The sequence below is a fragment of the Heloderma suspectum genome, chromosome 10, assembly GCF_057233095.1.
Source record: "Heloderma suspectum isolate Gila_16-S chromosome 10, 16-S_ref, whole genome shotgun sequence".
NCBI lineage: Eukaryota > Metazoa > Chordata > Lepidosauria > Squamata > Helodermatidae > Heloderma > Heloderma suspectum.
The window spans coordinates 49380185-49401247 of NC_139467.1; the positions used below are offsets into that span (position 1 = coordinate 49380185).

Sequence of the window (21063 nt, forward strand, 5' to 3'; positions counted from 1 at the left end):
GCCAGGGGGGTCATAGACCCTCTTTTGGGAGAAGACTGAGCCAAAGTAGGAATTGAGCACCTCTGCCTTTTCTTTGTCCTCTGTTATCATTTTGCCATCCTTATTTAATAGCTGAACAACCATTTCTTTCCTCTGCCTTTTACTATGCACGTAGCTGAAGAAAGCCTTTTTGTTGTTTTTAGCATCCCTCGCTAACCTCACCTCGTTCTCCGCTTTAGCCTTCCTGACGCCATCCCTGCAATTCTGTGCTACCTGCCTGTACTCTTCCTTTGTTACTTGGCCTTCTTTCCACTTCCTATATGTGTCCTTTTTTGTTTTCAGGTCATCCCTAAGCTTTTTGTGAAGCCACATTGGCTTCTTCTGTTGTCTTCCACCTTTTCTTCTTGTTGGAATTGTTTGTGATTGTGCCTTGAGAATTTCCTTTTTTAAAAGTTCCCACCCATCTTGGACTCCTTTTCTCGCTAGCATTGCTTGCCATGGGACCTTACTGATCATTGTTCTGAGTTTATTAAAATCAGCTTTCCTAAAATCCAGGGTACGCGTTTGAGTACACTCGGCTTTTGCTTCCCTTAGAACCAAGAACTCAAGTACAACATGGTCGCTTTCCCCCAGAGTTCCTGTAACTGCTACTTTATCCACTAAGTCATCTCTGTTGGTTAGGATCAAGTCAAGGATAGCCGATCCTCTAGTTCCTTCCTCTACTTTCTGTAGGAGGAAGTTATCCGCCACACAAGTCAGGAATTTCCTGGAGGGGCCATGTTTGGCAGAATTTGTCTCCCAACAAATATCGGGGAAATTGAAGTCCCCCATTACTACTACATCATGCTTCCTTAAAACATTGGCTATTTGCTTTTCAAAAGTTTCATCCTTGTCTTCTCCTTGATTGGGTGGCCGGTAGTAGACTCCGACCACCAGGTTCCTTTTATTCTTTGCTCCATTTATTTCAACCCAGATGCTCTCGATGGGGCTACCAAGCTCCTCCTCCTGTATTTCTGTGCAGAGATATGTATTTTTCACATACAGTGCAACCCCGCCTCCCTTTCTGTTCCTCCTGTTCTTTTTGAACAAGTTATATCCTTCAACTGCTGTATTCCAGTCATGAGAGTCATCCCACCAAGTCTCAGTTATACCTATCAAGTCATAATTTCCCTCCTGTATTAAGAGTTCAAGTTCGTTCTGTTTGTTTCCCATACTCTGGGCATTAGTATATAGACATCGAAGACCATGTGCTTCATAGTCTGGCTTTCTTCCTACCTGTGTCTGAAGACTATTATTGGACGCTTTCAGAGCTGTTCTCTCCATTGCAGTGCATGCGCCTACGTCCATTGTTACCCCCAACATTACATCTCCCTTCCCCGTAGGATTCAGTTTAAAGCCCTCCTGATGAAGTTCTTCATGCTGTGGCCAAACACATTCTTCCCAGCCTTTGTGAGGTGCAACCCATCCCTAGCCAACAGCCCATCTTCCAGGAAGTATAGCCCGTGGTCCCAGAATCCAAATCTCTCTCGTCGGCACCACCTTCGTAGCCAGTCATTCACCCGGAGTATTTTTCGTTCCCTTTCTATCCCTCTTCTAACTACTGGAAGGATGGATGAGAAAACTATCTGGGCCCCAAAGTTCTTGAGTTTCCTTCCCAAAGCTTCAAAGTCTGACGTGATCTCTTCGTAGCTCCGCTTGGCGGTATCATTTGTTCCCACATGGATGAGAAGAAAGGGATACCTGTCAGTGGGCTTTATGAGTGCAGGCAACCTTTCAGTCACGTCTCTAATCTGTCCTCCCGGGAGACAACATACCTGGCGAGTCCACGGGTCTTCGCGACATACTTGGGTCTCGATCCCACGCAGCAAGGAGTCTCCCACTACTACCACTCTTCTCTTCTTCTTCTTGTAGGCCTGGGTTTCATCGCCTCTGTTTGACTGACCTTTAGCCTCTTGCTCACTCTCATGCAGGTTCCCCTGTGATTCTTCCTCTGCAGGCTGTCCTCCAGTCTCATCTGCAAGTACCTGGAATCGGTTCCACAGCTCCACCGCTTCCACTGGTGCAGAGTGTCGTCTAGTTCTTCTTCTCCTAACTGTCACCGTTTTCCAAGGAGTATCCTCTACTCCATTTTTCTTCACCTCAGAATTTCCCACTGCCTCATCTTGCTGTTGCTCTTCAAGCTTGTGGTCTGCCCTTTGCTGCTGTAGTTCCCCCATTCTGTCCAAGAACTCTTCGTGTTCTCTTATTCCCCGGAGGGTTGACAGTCGCCGCTCCAGTCCACTTACTTTTTCCTCCAGCAGCGTGATCAACTTGCACTTGTTGCAGGTGTAGGCCATGTTGTTCTCAGGCAAGAAAACAAACATTGCACACACCTTGCAGGTCACCACCACTGGAGAGTCTTGTCCTTCCATAGCCTCTTTTCCCATTTTGTGTCTAGCTTTGTGATTGTTCTAGACTAGCCTGTGCCTGCTCCTCTACTCAGTAGAGGTTAAAAGCAGAGTCCCACTGGTGTGGAAGTGTGTGTTACAAGACAAATAAATGAAAAAAAGTTAGTAAAATAAAATAAAATAAAAAAAATGTTAGGGGCCTCCCCCTTGACCTCCCCTGCCGAACTCCCCTGGCCAACTCCTGTTTGCTCCCCCCGTTCGCTCGCTCTCTGGGAGCTTGCCTGCTTCTGTAGTCCCTGGACCAGCTGGAGCAGCTTGCTCTGCTCTGCTCTGCTCAGCTGGGAGGCGGGAAACAGACTGAAGCTTCCCGCCCAGTCAGCTGCTGGGAGTACTCAGGCCACACCCCTCCAATTCAGTTGGAGCTCTCAGAAGCTCCTGGTGAGCTCACAGCCAGTCAGAAGGATAAAGGGCAGCGCCCTGGGCTTCCTGCAACCCACTTACCTCTTAGCCTCTGTCTCCTTTGTCTCCTTTGTCTCTTCAACCACTGCAACTCCCCTGGCCAACTCCTGTTTGCTCCCCCTGTTCGCTCGCTCTGTTCGCTCGCTCGCTCTCTGGGAGCTTGCCTGCTTCTGTAGTCCCTGGACCAGCTGGAGCAGCTTGCTCTGCTCTGCTCTGCTCAGCTGGGAGGCGGGAAACAGACTGAAGCTTCCCGCCCAGTCAGCTGCTGGGAGTACTCAGGCCACACCCCTCCAATTCAGTTGGAGCTCTCAGAAGCTCCTGGTGAGCTCACAGCCAGTCAGAAGGATAAAGGGCAGCGCCCTGGGCTTCCTGCAACCCACTTACCTCTTAGCCTCTGTCTCCTTTGTCTCCTTTGTCTCTTCAACCACTGCAACTCCCCTGGCCAACTCCTGTTTGCTCCCCCTGTTCGCTCGCTCTGTTCGCTCGCTCTCTGGGAGCTTGCCTGCTTCTGTAGTCCCTGGACCAGCTGGAGCAGCTTGCTCTGCTCTGCTCTGCTCAGCTGGGAGGCGGGAAACAGACTGAAGCTTCCCGCCCAGTCAGCTGCTGGGAGTACTCAGGCCACACCCCTCCAATTCAGTTGGAGCTCTCAGAAGCTCCTGGTGAGCTCACAGCCAGTCAGAAGGATAAAGGGCAGCGCCCTGGGCTTCCTGCAACCCACTTACCTCTTAGCCTCTGTCTCCTTTGTCTCCTTTGTCTCTTCAACCACTGCAACTCCCCTGGCCAACTCCTGTTTGCTCCCCCTGTTCGCTCGCTCTGTTCGCTCGCTCTCTGGGAGCTTGCCTGCTTCTGTAGTCCCTGGACCAGCTGGAGCAGCTTGCTCTGCTCTGCTCTGCTCAGCTGGGAGGCGGGAAACGATGTTGTTGACAATTCAACAAGAACAAACTTACAAAATATGGGGATCAGACCACACATAACTTATGGGATGTCTTTTAAGTATGGAACACAACAATGAAAAACATTTTGAGCCTAGCATGGCATCTTGGAATTCTACTTCTTGTAACCATTGTAATATTGCTCTTATTGGTATGTATTTTGTGCTTCAGGATTAAAAAACTGAATACCAACGCGCAGACCCTCCTATGACAGAATGATAAAGGACAGCAAGGCATGGGAGGGAGAATTGTGTGCACCAAGGAGTGGAATGTAGTGGAAATGTGGAATGCCATTGTAGATCAAGGAGTGGTATGCAGAATTCCCCTGCCCGTGTCTAGAGTGCCATTGTGCCTGTTCGTTGAGCTGATGGGTGGTTCCCAGGGTTAAGGTTGTTGATGCTGAGCTCGAGCTGGTAGATAGGACCTTTGCCAATATGTCAAGGCCAGGTGAGAGTGGAGATGGGAGCTATTGGGCTGCCTACCCATTGCTGAGGCTGGTTGTTTTCCACTCTACACGAATGTATGACATCATGGGATCGTGTCCAGAATATGATTCCCTGGGACCCTCCCAAGGCAAAAATCTGCCGTAGGCCAAGCTGGTGCTATGAGCCAGGCCATTGGAGCCGTTTGTCACTGCTCTTGTCTGATTTGCTGATCTTAAGATAAGAGTACAGGGCTCCCGGTGACTGAAGGAACATGTGCTTTATGCTTTCAATGTACTGTCTTGCTTTTTTTTTCTTGCTGTATAAGCCTCTTTTGGCTTAATCAACTTCTTTCCTTCACCCATTGGTAAGTTCATTGCCTCTGAATATCCAAAAAGAGCCATTGACAGAACAATTGGCAAAACAGTCACAAAGAGAAGGATTTGGGAGCACAAATAGGGATGCCAGAGAGATCCACAATGGATTCAGATGATTTTGGATTTCGATGAATCCACCCTGCAGATTTCACAGCAGACCAGCACCATCCAAGTCATAGAATCATAGAATCATAGAATCACAGAATCATAGAATAGTAGGGCTGGAAGGGGCCTACAAGGCCGTCGAGTCCAACCCCCTGCTCAGTGCAGGAATCCAAGTCAGAGCATCCCTGACAGGTGGCTGTCCAGCCTCGTCTTGAAGGCCTCCAGTGTGGGAGATCCCACCACCTCCCGAGGGAATTGGTTCCATTGTCGTATTGCTCTAACAGTCAGGAAGTTTTTCCTGATGTTCAGCCAGAATCTGGCTTCCTGTCACTTGAGCCCATTATTCCGTGTCCTGCACTCTGGGATGATTGAGAAGAGATCCTGGCCTTCCTCTCCGTGACAACCTTTCAAGGACTTGAAGAGCGCTATCCTATCTCCCCTCAGTCTTCTCAAGGCTAAACAGGCCCAGTTCTTTCAGTCTCTCTTCATAGGGCTTTGTTTCTAGTCCCCTGATCATCTTTGTTGCCCTCCTCTGAACCTTCTCCAGCTTGTCTGCATCCTTCTTAAAGTGCAGTGCCCAGAACTGGACACAGTACTCCAGATGAGGCCTAACCAGTGCTGAGTAGAGGGGAACTAGTACTTCCCGGGATTTGCAAGCTATGCTTCTATTAATGCAGCCCCAAATAGCATTTCCCTTTTTTGCAGCCACATCACATGGTTGGCTCATATTCAGCTTGTGATCAACAACAATTCCAAGATCCTTCTCGCTTGTAGTGTTGTTGAGCCACGTATCTCCCATCTTGTAACTGTGCATTTGGTTTCTTTTTCCTAGTGCAGATTGCACACAGATTGCAGACTTTTTTTTTCCTTTCCAGAACTGTACACAAATTTAGTCATACAAAAATTACTTGAAAATACGCTAATATTAAATTTAATTTAATTTAATACACATTAAAACACACACACACAACATTTTACACATCTCTGATCTCTATTCAGTCCCCGCTGTGTAGCATTTTTGTTTGTTTTTGTATGAGTTAAGAAAAATACTCAAAACGTTACATGCCAGTAAAAGTTACATAATTTGTGGCAGACGTTTTTGCATACTTTCCAAAGGGGGAAAAATCTGATTCTATCAATGGGCAGACAATGGAATGAAAGACATCTGACAATCCAAACACAGATGAAATGAGTTAAACAAAATCTGTAAATCCCTAGGCACAAGTTGTGTTTTCATTCAGTCCTTCCTGTCAAAGGTCTGGGCACTGGTAGGGAAAGAATGGATACTGAAAGGGTCATCGGGAAAGGGTTGGTTTCATGGACCATGGCCTGCAATACCAATATGAAGGACTCCCTGTGGATGCACTTCACAGGGTTGGGAGCGTCACAGACTTGATCAAGATGGCTTTAAACTAACTCCTGGGAGGGGGGACATCAGAGCTAAATATTGAGCCATGTTTTACAGAGAAGAACAAAAGGGACAAAGGAGGAGACGAGACAATGAAAGTGGATCCCAGTAATTTTCAGCTAAATGCAGCAGAAAAACCAGGAAAGCGCAGCACTAATGCATGAGCATGAGGAACAAATAGGGTTAACCTGAAATCCTAATAAGATGGTAAGTATGATTTGAGACTCGGTGGAATAAAACTCATGATTGGAATATAGCCATTGCAGGGTGTACCTTGTTCAAAAGGAGAAGACCCATCAGCAAGGGAGGGGGAGCGGTGTTATATGTGTGTCATGCCTGATCCAGGCCAGAATGAGCCTTCAGATGAGGGGCCTGAGACCGCAGAGCCTGAAGGCCACATGGAGCCCACTGATGCTGGGGCTACCCAGGCCCCTCCAGCATCTGTAAGGGAGCTGCTTCAGCCCAAGGGCGTAGGGGTGTGCCGCGGCCAAGGCATCAGGCTGAGCAACTGCCCAGCCCAAGGGCGCGCCAGCACCAGCAGGTGCCAGCCAGGCACAGGCTGCCACTTTGGGGTGAAGCACGCACCTCAAGGCCCAGAACAACTGGGCTCGTCATGAGTAAAAGACTACTCAGGAGTAAAGGACTGACAAATGACTATGGCTCCTGCCAAGTGCCGACGAACTGCAGCGGAGCCTTGCATGGGGCTCTGGAGGTTCTGGCTACCAGATGGAACTGGGGATGGATGGACTGTGTAAATCCATTCTGGCTGTGTTTTGCAAATTGTCAGGTGCCTCTCACTCCACTTCCCGCCCATTGACACAATATAATTATTTGTGTGTCTGACTTTGCATAAATCCGCATTTGAACAAATGCACAATAGTGCATTTCCACACAGGCAAAAATGTGCAAATTCCCCCAAAATGTGCATTTTCACACTTTAGCCTATGGGGGAAATGCACATTTTGGCCAGGTTTTTTATTTTGCGTATTTTTCTACAATGAAAATTGCACAAAATTTGGGAAAGTTATAAAATCGATCCGCAAGTTGGCAGAATCCACCCAATGGGAAAGCCAGTCCGCTGCAGAATCTGCAGGTCAGATTCCTGAAAATCCAAACTCATTCGGTTCTGTTGCAGATTTCTCCAACATCCCTAAATGGAACTTGCTAGCTGCTGGAGCAACATCTTTTTACCAGCTCCAATGCCTTGAATCCTTGTCTCTGTGACCTTGCTTCATAACTGATCCTCTGTGCTGCTGACATCTGGACTAGTGCTAGACTGATCTTTGGACTGCATTTGCACTGGACTGCTTACTTGTGTTTTGACCTTGGCCATGCCTCAGACCCGTCTCTTGGAACTTTCCTTCTTGACTGGTAATTCTGTGTTCTTAGCCTTTGCCTGCTTGGTGACTTCTGTTTTGAGCTGCCCTCTTGCTGAACAGAAACAACCATGTTTGACCTTTTGCCCATCTGCTGAGGAGGAAGTGCTCAATTCGTCCTTTGGCTCAGTCTTCTCCCAAAGGAGGGTCTTTGACCTCTGGGAAAGCCAAAGTACAGGCTGAAGGGGCAGGATTGCAGCTTGAGATCGATAGCCGTATGGTCAAGGAACACCGAATTACTTTGAATGAGTTCAAATCTCCAGGGCCAGATGAACTGCATCCTAGAGTAATAAAGGATCTGGCAGAAGAACTCTCAGTACCTCTGTCTATTCTCTTTGAGCAATCATAGAGGACGGGGGAAGTGCCAGATGACTGGAGGAGGGCTAATGTAGCGTCTACACTATTTGCGTTCCCCTTATTTTCGCCGTCTTAGTCTACGTAAATGTTTACGTAGACTAAGACGTGTCAAAATAAGCAACGGAAATGGCGGCCCCCATGGGCGCCGCCATTTGCGTATGCGTGTTGTTGTTGTTTTTCTTTTAAATCAGCCGTGATAGGCTACGTAAACATTTACGTAGCCTATCACGGTATTTTTTTGAAAATCTAGCCGTGATAGGCTACGTAAATGTACCTATCACTTTTTTCGTTTTTGTTTTTTTTTTACTGGAAATGACAGCGACGGCAGCCAGTTGGAAGACCAGCAGCTGCCGCTGCCAAACCGCCACTGAACCGCCGCCGAACCGCTGCCGGAGCCGCCGCCGCCAGGAAGATTCTCCCAAGGTAAGTCCCATCCCGGGGGGGTGGGGGGGCAGACCGTTTCGCCACCAATTTCGGGGAGCCGAATGCACTGGCATTCGGCCTCCCCGAGATTCATGGCGAAATTCTCTGACATCCCTAGATGTGGCTGCAGAAAAGGCCAATGCTATTTTGGGCTGCATTCATAGAAGCATAGCTCCCAAATCCTGGGAAGTACTAGTTCCCCTCTACTCAGCACTGGTTAGGCTTCATCTGGAGTATGGTGTCCAGTTCTGGGCACCGCACTTTAAGAAGGATGCAGACTAGGTATGTACAGATTCCTCACTGTCCGTTCCGGTGGGGAATCCGTGGGGGGGGAGGCGATCTGTTCCTCCCCTCCCCCCGGAATCCATGCGGAGTGGTTCTGCTCTGTGAGGATTCCACAGAGCCGAGGGCCTCCCCATTCCACCGTCCACATGCCCCAGATTCCCCCATTTTTTTCTGGCTCCCCGAACTTACGCAAATAATTCCATAAGTACCACTGAAAAATCCTTTCTGTATGCCTGCCATCAGTCTCCGTAAGCCTTGGGTCATAGGGAAAATGCATATTTATTTTTGTAAAAAGGGAAAAGCCCTTCATGGGGATTCCCCACGTAACGTCTGGTCACCTGACCTCATCAGACCTGTCCTGACCTCACCTCACCAGACCTGACCTGACCTCACCTCACCTCCACAGACAATAAACAGAAAAGATGGAGGATTTCCGTGGAGTTCAAGACTCAGCCCCAGCGAAAGAAAGCCTCGAATCACAGGGAATATGCCTCGTAAAAAGGGTAAAGCCGGTCACGTTCTTCTTCCTCCATTTCCAACTTACGGATTTCTTTTCGTAATTATTTTCTTAAAATCTGCTGTTCAGCAGCCAAAAGAAGGGGTCCACATGAGCTCCGGTCCAGGTCGAACGGGCTGCTCCATTCTGAGGAGGATTCCACGGACTGGATTTGTCAGAATTCAATCCCATTTAAAATTCGTGTGGAATTCTCTGACATCCCTAATGTGGACAAGCTGGAGAGGGTTCAGAGGAGGGCAACAAAGATGATCAGGGGACTGGAATCGAAGCCCTGTGAAGAGAGACTGAAAGAACTGGGCATGTTTAGCCTTGAGAAGAGAAGACTGAGGGGAGATAGGATAGCACTCTTCAAGTCCTTGAAAGGCTGTCACAGGGAGGAAGGCCAGGATCTCTTCTCCATCATCCTGGAGTGCAGGACACAGAATCATGGGCTCAAGTGACAGGAAGCCAGATTCCAGCAGAACATCAGGAGAACCGTCCTGACTGTCAGAGCAACACGTCAGTGGAACCCATTCCCTAGGGAGGTGGTGGGCTCTCCCCCACTGGAGGCATTCAAGACGAGGCTGGACAGCCATCTGTCAGGGATGCTCTGACTTGGATTCCTGCATTGAGCAGGGGGTTGGACTCAATGGTCTTTATAGGCTGCTTCCAACCCTACTATTCTATGATTCTATGTCCCTCCCTTAAATGGAAACTACAGAAAACCCTAACTTTGCATAGCTGAGCTCCAATGCACCAACTGATTAATTAACCTTCCAGCTTAGAGAACCAGCATAAGGACACTGTGTAGAGGTGTTTTTATGCTAATGCCAGAAACCTCTGAGCGAAAATGGGAGAGGTGGAGTGCCTGGTTTTAAAGGGGAACCTAGATATAGTGGGCATAATGGAACTTGGTGGAATGGAGAGAACCAGTGGGATATGGTCATATCTGGATATAAACTCTATGAGAAGGAGAGTGGAGGCAGCCCTAGATTTTATCCTAAGTGATGCCAACCAGGACCTAGTATGAGATGGGAGTGTTGTCAAACCAATTGGGAACAGTGACCACAGTGCTATCAAATGTAGTATATATTTAAGTGGAAAACTGCCAAGGAAGTCCAACACAGTCACATTTAACATCTAAAGAGGAAACTTCTCTAAAATGTTTCCTTAAAATGTTAAACTGGTAAAAAGGAATTTTAAGAGGGGAGTCAAGAGTTAATACTCTTCAAAATACTTTGAGGTTACTCAAAAACACAATAGTTGAAACTCAGCAACAATGTATACCACAGATCAGGAAAGCTAGAACCAAGTCCAGAGGTCAACAGCATGGTTAATGAACAGTGTCAAGGAAGCTATTAGTGAAAAGAAGCCTTCCTTCAGAAAATGGAAGTCTGGCCCAAATGAGTAGAACACAAAGGAACACAAACTTGCACAAAAGAAATGCAAGAAGACAGTAAGAGATGCAAACAAAAAAACAAAGCATTTTGAGGAGCTTATCACTGACATCAACAATAAAGAAATCTTTAAATATACCAGAATCAGGAGACCAGGTAGGGAGGCAGTTGGACCACTGGATGACAATGGAGTTAAAGGAATACTAAAGGAGAATAAGGAGACTGCAGAGAAGCTGAATGAATTATTTTCATGTGTATTCACTGCAGACAATGCCGGACTGTATCTGAACTGATGTTTCCAGGAAGGGAGTCTGAGGAATTGAAGCAAATACTGGTTACAAAAGATGAAATTCTTGACCTTATTGATCTGACCTAGCAGTGACTGACCAACAAAGAGATCTCAGGGTTGTACTGGACAGTTCAATGAAACTGTTGACCCAGTGTGCAGCTGCTTTGAAAAAGGCAAATTCCATGTTAGGCATAATTAGGAAAGGAATCGAAAAAACTATTAACTGACTCGGATACAAGGAGAAGGGGGGAAAGAAGAGGGGGGAAAGGAAGCACGTGCAAAGGGAGTCAGTTGTGATTCTGCTTTTTAAATGGAAGCAGAAAGCCCCATTTTAAATGCAGGATTTTAAGCTGGTGTAGAGATGCTCAGAGACAGTATATTTAAGTACACCAGTTGCTGGGGAACGTGGGTGGGAGGGTGTTGTGTGGGTTTCGCCACAGGCAGCTAGTTGGCCACTGTGTGAACAGAATGTTAGACTAGACAGACCTTGGTCTAATCCAGCACAACACTTCTTATGTTCTTATGTAAGTAAAACAAATGGATAGTGGCTACAAGAAAGATCAAGATGCATTTGAAGTGGTCAAAAATGGAAGGAGAGACAAGAAAATGAAATGAAGAAGCTCAACTATGGAGACAAAAAGGAGAAAAACAAAAGGGAATGGTCCTGTGTGGTTAACCTATGACACTTAAATGGCCAACTTCCCCAGTCTATGCTTTGAATATAGAGATCTAGAAGAAGAAAAAAAACTGGAACCCAGATCATGTAAAAGGGGTCCTGGTGCCTCTGATTATTGTGAAAGATTACTGTACAGCAAGAGCACTATAAGTAGTTCCTGGGAATCAACTCTGCAGTGTTGTGGTGGACATTGTTGAGGCTACTGGCAAAAAAACACCTGCTAGAAAAGGATGAAGCGCCATAGAATCATATAAGTAGGGTTGGAAGGCACCTACAAAACCATCGAGTCCAACCCGCTGCTCAGTGCAGGAATCCAAGTCAGAGCATCCCTGACAGGTGGCTGTCCGGCCTCGTCTTGAATGCCTCCAGTGTGGGAGAGCCCACCACCTCCCTAGGGAATTGGTCCCATTGTCGTATTGCTCTGATGATGGTCAGGACGTTTCTCCTGATGTTCAGCCAGAATCTGGCTTCCTGTCACTTGAGCCCATGATTCCGTGTCCTGCAATCAAGAAGAGATCCTGGCCTTCCTCTCTGGGACAACCTTTCAAGTACTTGAAGAGCGCTATCCTGTCTCCCCTCAGCCTTCTCTTCTCAAGGCTCAACATGCCCAGGTCTTTCAGTCTCTCTTCATAGGCTTTGTTTCTAGTCCTCTGATCATCCTCCTCTGAACCCTCTCCAGCTTGTCTGCATCCTTCTTAAAGTGTGGTGCCCACAACTGGACACAGCACTCCAGATGAGGCCTAACCAGTGCTGAGTAGCCGGGCACATGTACTTCCCGGGATTTGGAAGCTATGCTTCTATTAATGCAGCCCAAAATAGCATTGGCCTTTTTTGCAGCCACATCACATTGTTGGCTCATATTCAGCTTGTGATCAACAACAATTCCAAGACCCTTCTCACTGGTAGTGTTGTTGAGCCACGTATCCCCCATCTTGTAACTGTGCATTTGGTTTCTTTTTCCTAGGTGCTATACTATTATTCCACTGAACACAATTTCAGTGAGTTGTGTTGGGAAAGCAGCTTTCAAAGTGGCCAGTGCTTTGGTTGGTGGATGACAACGTTCATCTAGCCCTTAGTCTGGTTGGTTATGAATCTGACCTTCAAAAGGTAGTGGAATACATCTTTGGGAGCCCAGTGATTTGTTACAACACCCAAGAAAGTCACCGGTAATGAACACGCTTAGCGGGGACACCTACAGTCCTCGGAGCACACGGGATGGAGGAGCATGATCTCAATCTGCATTGGTTTTGCCCAAGCTTCAAGAGGAGAAGGATGCGCAAGAGGAAGGAGAAGCAAGGGAGGGTGAGCTGCAAGGTCCAGCTTGCCTGGCCGCGGGGGGCCGTCATGGGCGGGCGGGCGGAGAGGTGGGAGGCGAGGCCGCAGCTGGATGGCCCAGCCGGCGGCGCGTCCTTCTCTCCTCCTGGCCATTCTGGTTCTGCCGCCGGCGGGCCTGGTCCCTCAGCTGAGGAGGAGGGCGGAGGCCTCGTGAGCAGCCCGAGCCTTTGCCGAGCTCACCGGGGTGGCAGCAGGGAGCTGGCGGCAGCCGTGGCCTGCGGTACATGACCAGGCCTCACTTCTCTCTGCGGCCGGCACGGCCCACACGGTCGCAGCAGCCGCGGCGCCGGGCTCTGGCCACGCCGTGGTGGGAGCGCTCCTGTGTGACCCTTTCCCGGGCTGCCAGTGGCCTGGGGTTGACCACGTGTTGCGCGGCGGCCCTGATTCTCCGGGCGTCTCTCGGCGAGTGGCTGGCGGATGTGGCCTGAGGGGCTGCTCAGCCCCGGGTTCGGTGGGAGGGCCCCAGCGGAGGGGGCGACGCGGGGGCAGCCCCTTGGGGCGCCTGCCCCCGCGGCCCATGTCTCCTGCTGCAGCTACGGGTGCCTAGTCCCTAGGGATGTCAGAGAAATTCTCTCGAAAGTGAAATGGGCTCGAAAACAGTCACTTTCGGTTCGCCGAACCCTTTCCCGAGACGAGGCGCCCAGGTCTACCCGAACGCGAGCTCACGCGACCCTTTTTTTTTTTTAATCTGCCGAAAGTTTTACGAAGGTATTTACGAAGGCAACTTCGCAAATTAGGATGAAAGATGGCGAAAGGGATTACACGAAACTATTTAATAAACATTCAGTTTCCTTCCCTGCTACGACGCGGCTTTCTTTTGCTGGGAGGGACGGGGTCACGAAGTGCACGTAGCCTGCCTGCCCTGAGGCTGAGCTGCATAGCCTCATCTTTTGCTTTATACTTTTATTGTATGTGTGAGGTCAGGTTCAGGTCAGGTGAGGTCACCTGACCGAGATCCCTCCAGGCCACCCCCCCACCCCACCAGGAAGATAACATCATTGAGGGGAGGGAACTCATCGACCATTTATCCCCTGGATTCCCGCCTTTGGTTCACATAGGACAGCAGTCGTGCAGCAGCCTCACTTGCTCCAAGCTAGACTCCACAGACAGACTAGAACAGGCGCCGCTGCTGCTCCGTCCCAGCTGCTGCAACTTTCTTTCTCTGTATCCCTGTGTTCTACGGCACTGCAGTTCAACCTTTTTTCTTTTTTCTTTATTACAGTGAAGGTATGTTTACTTTACCTGAATGTGCCCTTATGCTTAGTGATTTTGGGGTGAGATGGAGGAGCAGGGGGAACTGGGGGGGAAGGCATCCTGCAAGGACTCCATCCCCCATCCTCCTGGACTTCCCAGGATTCACCCATGTGCCTGCCTGCCTATGTATTTCTTTCTGGGGAGGGGGGAGCTGGAAGGCCTCCATCCATCCCCCATCCTCCTGGGCTTCCCAGGATTCACCCATGTGCCTGCCTGCCTATGTATTTCTTTCTGGGGAGGGGGGAGCTGGAAGGCCTCCATCCATCCCCCATCCTCCTGGGCTTCCCAGGATTCACCCATGTGCCTGCCTGCCTATGTATTTCTTTCTGGGGAGGGGGGAGGGGGAGGGGGGAGCTGGAAGGCCTCCATCCATCCCCTATCCTCCTGGGCATGGATGGGCCACATCCTCCATCCTGGGCTTTTCAGCCTAGTCTGCTGTACAATATGCCCCTGTTTAGTTAGCACTGAATGGCTGGATTGGAGGGTAACTACTTCTACACTGTACTATATCTGCTATTAGGCTGTTCACATGATTTCAGCTTTGCCACATGCATTTATGTCTCCTTCTGCCCAGAGACATGAACATGGAGAAAAGAGGAACCCGTGATCAATCCGGCACTCAAAAGAGGTGTGGACGCCCGGCAAGAACATACACCGCTGAGCTTGTATTTCAGCGGTATTTTAATAATGAGATGGAAGTGGAGGAAGCCCAAGGTGTGACCAGCAGCGACAGCGGCCCCAGCCCCAGCCCACCCCGCACCCGTAAGCAGCGCACACCGCCAATTTCCGCTACAGAAAGTGACACAGGCACAACCGGCCACAACTCCAGAGGAAGAGGAAGAAAGTTCTTGGATGGTGAGCGGAAGGGCAGTGTCTCCAAACCCAAAGCAGATGAAAATGTCCCCAAGGAGACTCTGCAGCGGCGGGATGAAAGTCAAGATATCTACCTCATTCCAAAGGATGAATCTGGTAAGACTCTGTCACCACAGGTGCTTGTGAATATCTGGATACAAACAAATGTCTTTGAATATTTGAATAGTCCCTACATTAGCCTTCTGCAACCTGCAGCCTTCCAGATGTTTTGGGCTACAACTCCCAGCATTATTGACCATTGGTCATGCCGGCTTGGCCTGATGGGATTTGAAGTCCAAAACCTTTGGAGGGGAGCATTTGGGGAAGGGATCTTCTTCTTCAACACAACAAAACATACACGACTGTTTTACATTCATCCATATTCATTGCTGTGAACATATTTCATATTATTTAAATGTTACATGGTGCTCCAGTACGAAAGAAAACCCCAAGTCTTTAAAAGAACTGCAATACTTTCTCAAACAATACACCGTTTCAGTGGGAAAACACTTCAGTGTTTTGTGCTCGCTTGTTTCCAAAGCCATTCATCATAGTTTGCTGTCTTGTTTGGGCTTGATCTCTTTTAACTAGAGCTGCGATGTGAATTGATTAAGCAATTACATTTCTGAGGATGGTTTTTAAAATGTTGCAGAAATCTGAGTCAGAGACTTATTTAGTCCCTTTAGTCTGACCCCCGATACGGCTACTACAAAAAGAGGGCCTGACTAATCAGGCACTGCTCCTGGGGGACCACAAATGCACCCTGGAAAAAGGCAGTGGGATTCGCCAAGTATGTGCTCAGGTCAGGACCAGCCCTATCGTTAGGGAGCCTTGCAGCTCCTCAGCCAGCTTGTTGTCCTCTGGTGTGGTGGAAGAGGCTTTCCCATTGTCACTGTTCAAGTAAGATTCAGCTATCGCCCTATGTAGGATGGAGGGGTGCCATTTTACCCTTTGCCTCAGGAAGCAAAACGCGTTGGGCCAGCCCTATGGGGGATGAGTCCCACACAATGGTATAATAGAGCTGATGAAAGGAGTGGACCTTGCAAGGGTGCCAGATATCTCCTCCCCCATGCTTTTCATGTTTTCACCAGTGAGGACACGTTTAGATAACTCTCGTTGAGTTTCCCAGTCTGTACAGTACCTTTTTTTTGCACCTAATGTGTTTTCTCAGTGCTCGGTAGTGCAGGAGTAGCTTACAACTGCACCTTGTGTCATGTGGATTGATTGCAAGTCCTCCAAGCTATGTTTCATAGATTGCTACAACAACACAGTTTTATTTGCTTGGCTATTACTCATGTGTAAAAGTCGCATTTCTCATGAAACTCTGCTTCTATCTATTTTGAATCTTTACAGAGACGCCCACAACCGTCCTCCCTGCATCCGACAGTGGAAGTGGGACAGGTGAACCAGGTCCACAGCTGCCCGCTGATGATCACCTCGTGGGCGGCGGCTCAGGTGATTTTGAAAAAAATGCCGGAGGACTTAGCGTCATCAGTGATCCGGACAGCGAAGATGATGAGGAGCAATGATGTCCCTGCTGAGACTGGGTCTGACTCTGTTCTCCACTTCCAGCCTTCTGCGTTCTGCAGAATCCCAAACCTCAGGAACAAACGTCCCCTGCCAAGCACTGGTCAGCACCATCAACAACACCATCCACAGATGAGTGGAAACATGCAGCTCCAGCTGCCACCTCATCTGGAACCGAAGGCCCCACTCCCCAAAGAAGAAATGGTGGTGGCAGGGTGAGCTCCTATGTGTGGCGCTTCTTCAAATATGCAGAGAACGACCGCTATATCGTGATGTGCGATATTTGTAGAAGCCGTGTGCGGCTAGGAAAAGAAGGGGGCTGTGGACGAGTGGGCACGTCTGCCATGAGGCGACACATGGAGGTGCATCATCCGCTTCTTGTGCCCAAAGATAGCAACGGGAAGCCACAACCATCCAAAAAGAACAGTACCGCCTTTGCCTCATCTTCCAAAGACCTCACGCAATGTGGTCTGGGTGGGAAGGGCACAGAAGGCAGCTTTGCTAAGAGGCAGGTCTCACTGGAGAAATGCCTTGCGCTGACACAGAAATTACCCTCTGACAGCGCCCAGGCACGACAGTGGAATCACCTCCTGACAGTGGCCATTGCAGCACGTATGCTTCCTTTCTCCCTGGTGGAAGATGAAGACTTTTTGACCTTACTTAAGAGCATCTGCCCTCGGTGGGATGTCCCCTCTCGTCACTACATTAGTGGCGTAGCCATTCCAGCCCTGGCTTCTGCAATCAGACGGGTGCTCCAACAGGATTTGAAATGTGCAGTTGGAGGAAGTGTACATTTAACGAGTGACACATGGACAAGTAACCAAACAAAGTCTTATCTGTGTGTCACCGCGCACTGGGTATCCATCAGTGCGAGCAGCCGACTGACTCGTAGAACAGCGACATTGGCCCTCACAATGCTCTCTGGGACACACACAGCGGAAAACATCAGCATCAGTGGTGTTGTTCAGTCCTGGTTGGCCCCCTTAAATCTTACAGTGGGCTGTGTAGCAACAGACAATGCCTCCAACTACCTAAAAGCAGCCCGCATTGCACGGCTAAACCACGTTCCATGCGTTGCGCACTGCTTGAACCTTGTGGTGCGTTCTGGATTGAGCAACGCCTCCCCAAAAATTGGCAAGCTACTTAAGGTGGCCCGATCCATTTGCACCCACTTCCGGCAGTCCTGCTCAGCAATGGAGGCAATCGGCGCCATCCAACGTAGCCGTGGCCTTCCAGAACACAAATTCATTTTGGATGTATCCACACGCTGGAACAGCACATTGCATATGCTTCAGAGACTCTGTGAGCAGAGACCAGCTATAAATGACTACATCACTGAGAAGCAACACCACTCCAAATTTTTTGTCACACCACATCAGTGGCTCTGGATGCAAGACCTGGTGGACATTTTAAAAATTTTCGATGAATGCACAGCGGTACTGAGTGCAGACTATGCCACACTGGGCCAAGTGCTACCTGTGCTAAGGATCATAGAGGGGGTGCTGAGAAAATGCCATTCTGAGATTTGTGAGCGCACCAGTGCTGGAGGCAGGGAATTATTATTCCCCAATCCTGCAGTTAGGCTTGCAGAATTCCTTCTGCAGGAGCTGGGCACCAACAAACACATAACTTCAATCAGGGGGGACATGAAATACGTTTCTGCTGCATTCCTTGAACCACGGTTCAGGGATAGCTCAACAAGTGCGGAGCCTCCAAACGACAACCCTGACTTCCAAAGTTTAAAAAAAAATTTGACTGAGAAAGTCATGGAGTGCTTCCAGAGAGATGGGCTGGATGAGAAGGAGCTGGGTGAGGCTAGTAGGACCACTACCTCCCCTGAAGACAATATCTGCAGCAGTAGCACCATCACCAGCAGGAGGGGCAATGATGACGCCACAGCAGCTGCACCACCAACAGAGTCAGACACAGGGGCATCTTCTCTCAAGTTCAGCTTTTACTCCTCAATGGCAGTGGAGCTTGGTGTAAGTGGGCGCAGGCGGGGGGAATGTGCCAAAGCAGCCAGGAAAGCATCAGCCTATGATGTGCTTGTCCGGGAACTTGAAGGTTATTCAAGAGAGAGTTTCTCGGGAACACAGATCAGCCCAGAGAGTGATCCTCTCCTATACTAGGATACAAAACGTGGCGTTTGGCCACATCTGAGCAAAGTCGCCATTTGGCATCTATCTTGCCCTCCCTCAAGTGTGGCCTCTGAAAGGCTTTTCTCCACCACAGGCAACATTGTCACCGCCCACCGAAGCAGACTCACGCCACAACATGTCTCCACCCTCGCCTTCATACGCTCCATCAGGGGATGGATTCCCAAGGAGCACCTCCCCCCAGCTGTCAGCAGCAGAGTAGAGCAGTCATCAAGTGACGAGGAGGAACCCTGGGATGATGACACTGCTGCTAGTGTGAGCCAGAGTTCTGAGGGACAATGAGGCAGAATGATACAACTTGTGAGCGGTCACACGGAGGTGTCCCTCAGAACTTTGTCCAAACCTGCAGTCCCTGTCTGGCCTGGGCAGAGCCCAAAGCACTGGCGATATGTGGCGGAGCTTAATACTACCTCACATGCAGAATCCAGTTGCGCTGCCCAACTGTGTGGCGGACTATGCAACAGCGTACATCGCTACTACACACACACACACACACACACACACACACACAGTTCTCTATGCGGATGTACTCCGCTATCGACTGTATATGTGTATCTTTACCCCTCTGAATGTTAGTATGATTCTGATTCCCCAAATGTATGTATAGTTCTATTTCTCTTGATGTTGATGTATGCTTTTAATTCATTTAAAATTCTTTCATAAATCACGGAATTGCTTTCAAAGACCTTGTTGTGGTCTCTCCCTGGACTCCCTCAGCTTTTGGGTTTTCCTAAGGACCGAGAGCTCTATGTGAAAAGATCCCTCTGGTATGCGTCCAGTTTACATGTATGTGATATGCACCTACTCGTAAAACAAAGCATACTTCATAGAATCGTAGAGCCACAGAATCATGGGGTTGGAAGGGGCCTACAAAGCCATCGAGTCCAACCCCCTGCTCAAATTAAGGTGTCCAAGTCAGAGCATCCCTGGCAGATGGCTGTCCAGCCTCGTCTTGAATGCACTCATTCATAACATCAGGGATGCGGACTGTCCATCTCCCTATGAGGGAAGCTGTTCTTGTTTGGCTGGGATTCTGGGGAGGCATTCTTGTTGCGGTTAACAGTAAGCAAACACAGAGATCATTGTGTACAATGATCTAGATTTAAGAAATTATATCTGTGGACTTGAACCAAGGAATTGTAACCTATTTTTTAGAAAGAACTTTATATACAAACAGAACAGATCAAGACAAAACACAGAAACAATTCAACAATTCAAAAACAATGTTGGGCTGGCTGGCTGTGGCTGCAGGCCTCAGCTCGTAGGAGGAGGATGGCTTTCCCGCTCCAGGGCCTCCACCCTCCTTCGAACGTCGTCACCTGTGTGTAGAAAGAAAGAGAAGAATAAAGCACAATGGTAATATGCATCTTGCAGGCAGAGTTGTTAGCTCAGGTCAGGTGCCATTCTGTAGTACTACTTACAGGTCCTCCTGAGCATCTGGACGTCTCTTATCAGACGCGTCAGGATCACAAAAGGAGGGGCTTCATCTGTGGAAGAAGGGCGGCCTTCCTCCACAGATGCTGCTCCTCTTGCTGCTGGCTCTTCCTCCTCCTCCTCCTCTTCCTCTTCCTCCTCCTGTCCTATCCCTCTCCGCAGCCCTCAGTGCCTCCTCCACCAGCAAGGCACGATGCGCAGCTGTGGGATGTCACAGTAACAGAATGAATGCCTTTATATATGTGGTGAGTGAACAAAACCACAGTCACTGATTGATCTGCCTATCACCATCCCCACTACCATAAGGACCACTGATTCTGTCCTCCCACCACAAGGTCTAATGATGAGGGTATAATTAGGGAGGCAGATTATACAGTACTGACAGTTTTGGTGTGATGGGGACTGTTGGACTTCTGTAAACATACACAGGATTGCACTTCTAGTCACCCCACTTCTACATTTGCAATGCCATGGTATCTGTTTATTCTATTGATGCATTGCATAAATGCCACCTTTTTTCCTAGCGCAAGGAACCCAAGGCGGCTCACATTAGCCTCCTCCTCTCCATTTAACGCTCACAACAACAACACTGAGGTAGGCTGGGGCTTTCTGACTGGGCCAAAGTCACCCAGCGAGCTTCCATAGCTGAGTGGACTATACCCCGATCTCCAAGCTCTCAGATGAACACTTGCTCATGAGTTGACTGGAGTGCCAATGTCTTGGTAGAAAGTGGGGTGGGTGGGGTGCAAAAATTCAGCAATCACTACATGAAGAAGGAAGACGACACCGAGAGGCTGGTCCTGTTGCTGCTGGGCTGGTGCCAGTCCCCCTGTGTGCACTGCAGAGACCGGCAGCAGCAGCATTTCCCTGGAAATGGACAGCGTGTCAGTGTGTAATATGAGTTGTAGCCAGGCCCGCATAATCCTATGCATGTGGTTGTACAGGGAAAAACAACGCAGTTCCCAGCATCCCATCTTCAACCAGCCAAAGTGGCTGGAAGATGATGGGACCTTTTTCTGTCCAAGTTCAGCAAGCAAAGGATTGCAGGCTAAAAATGTCAGGATTTGTTTGTTTCTCCATGAGAGAGACCACAAAGAGATAGCTTCATTTTCGGTACACATCCTTGTCTTCATATTT

General features: G+C 49.0%; 1 pseudogene; it reads left to right on the top strand.

The window, feature by feature from the left end:
• The first annotated feature begins 6401 nt into the window (after positions 1–6401).
• The window catches only part of LOC146338268 (structural maintenance of chromosomes protein 2-like), a 29471-nt pseudogene continuing 14809 nt past the window's right edge, over positions 6402–21063 (top strand).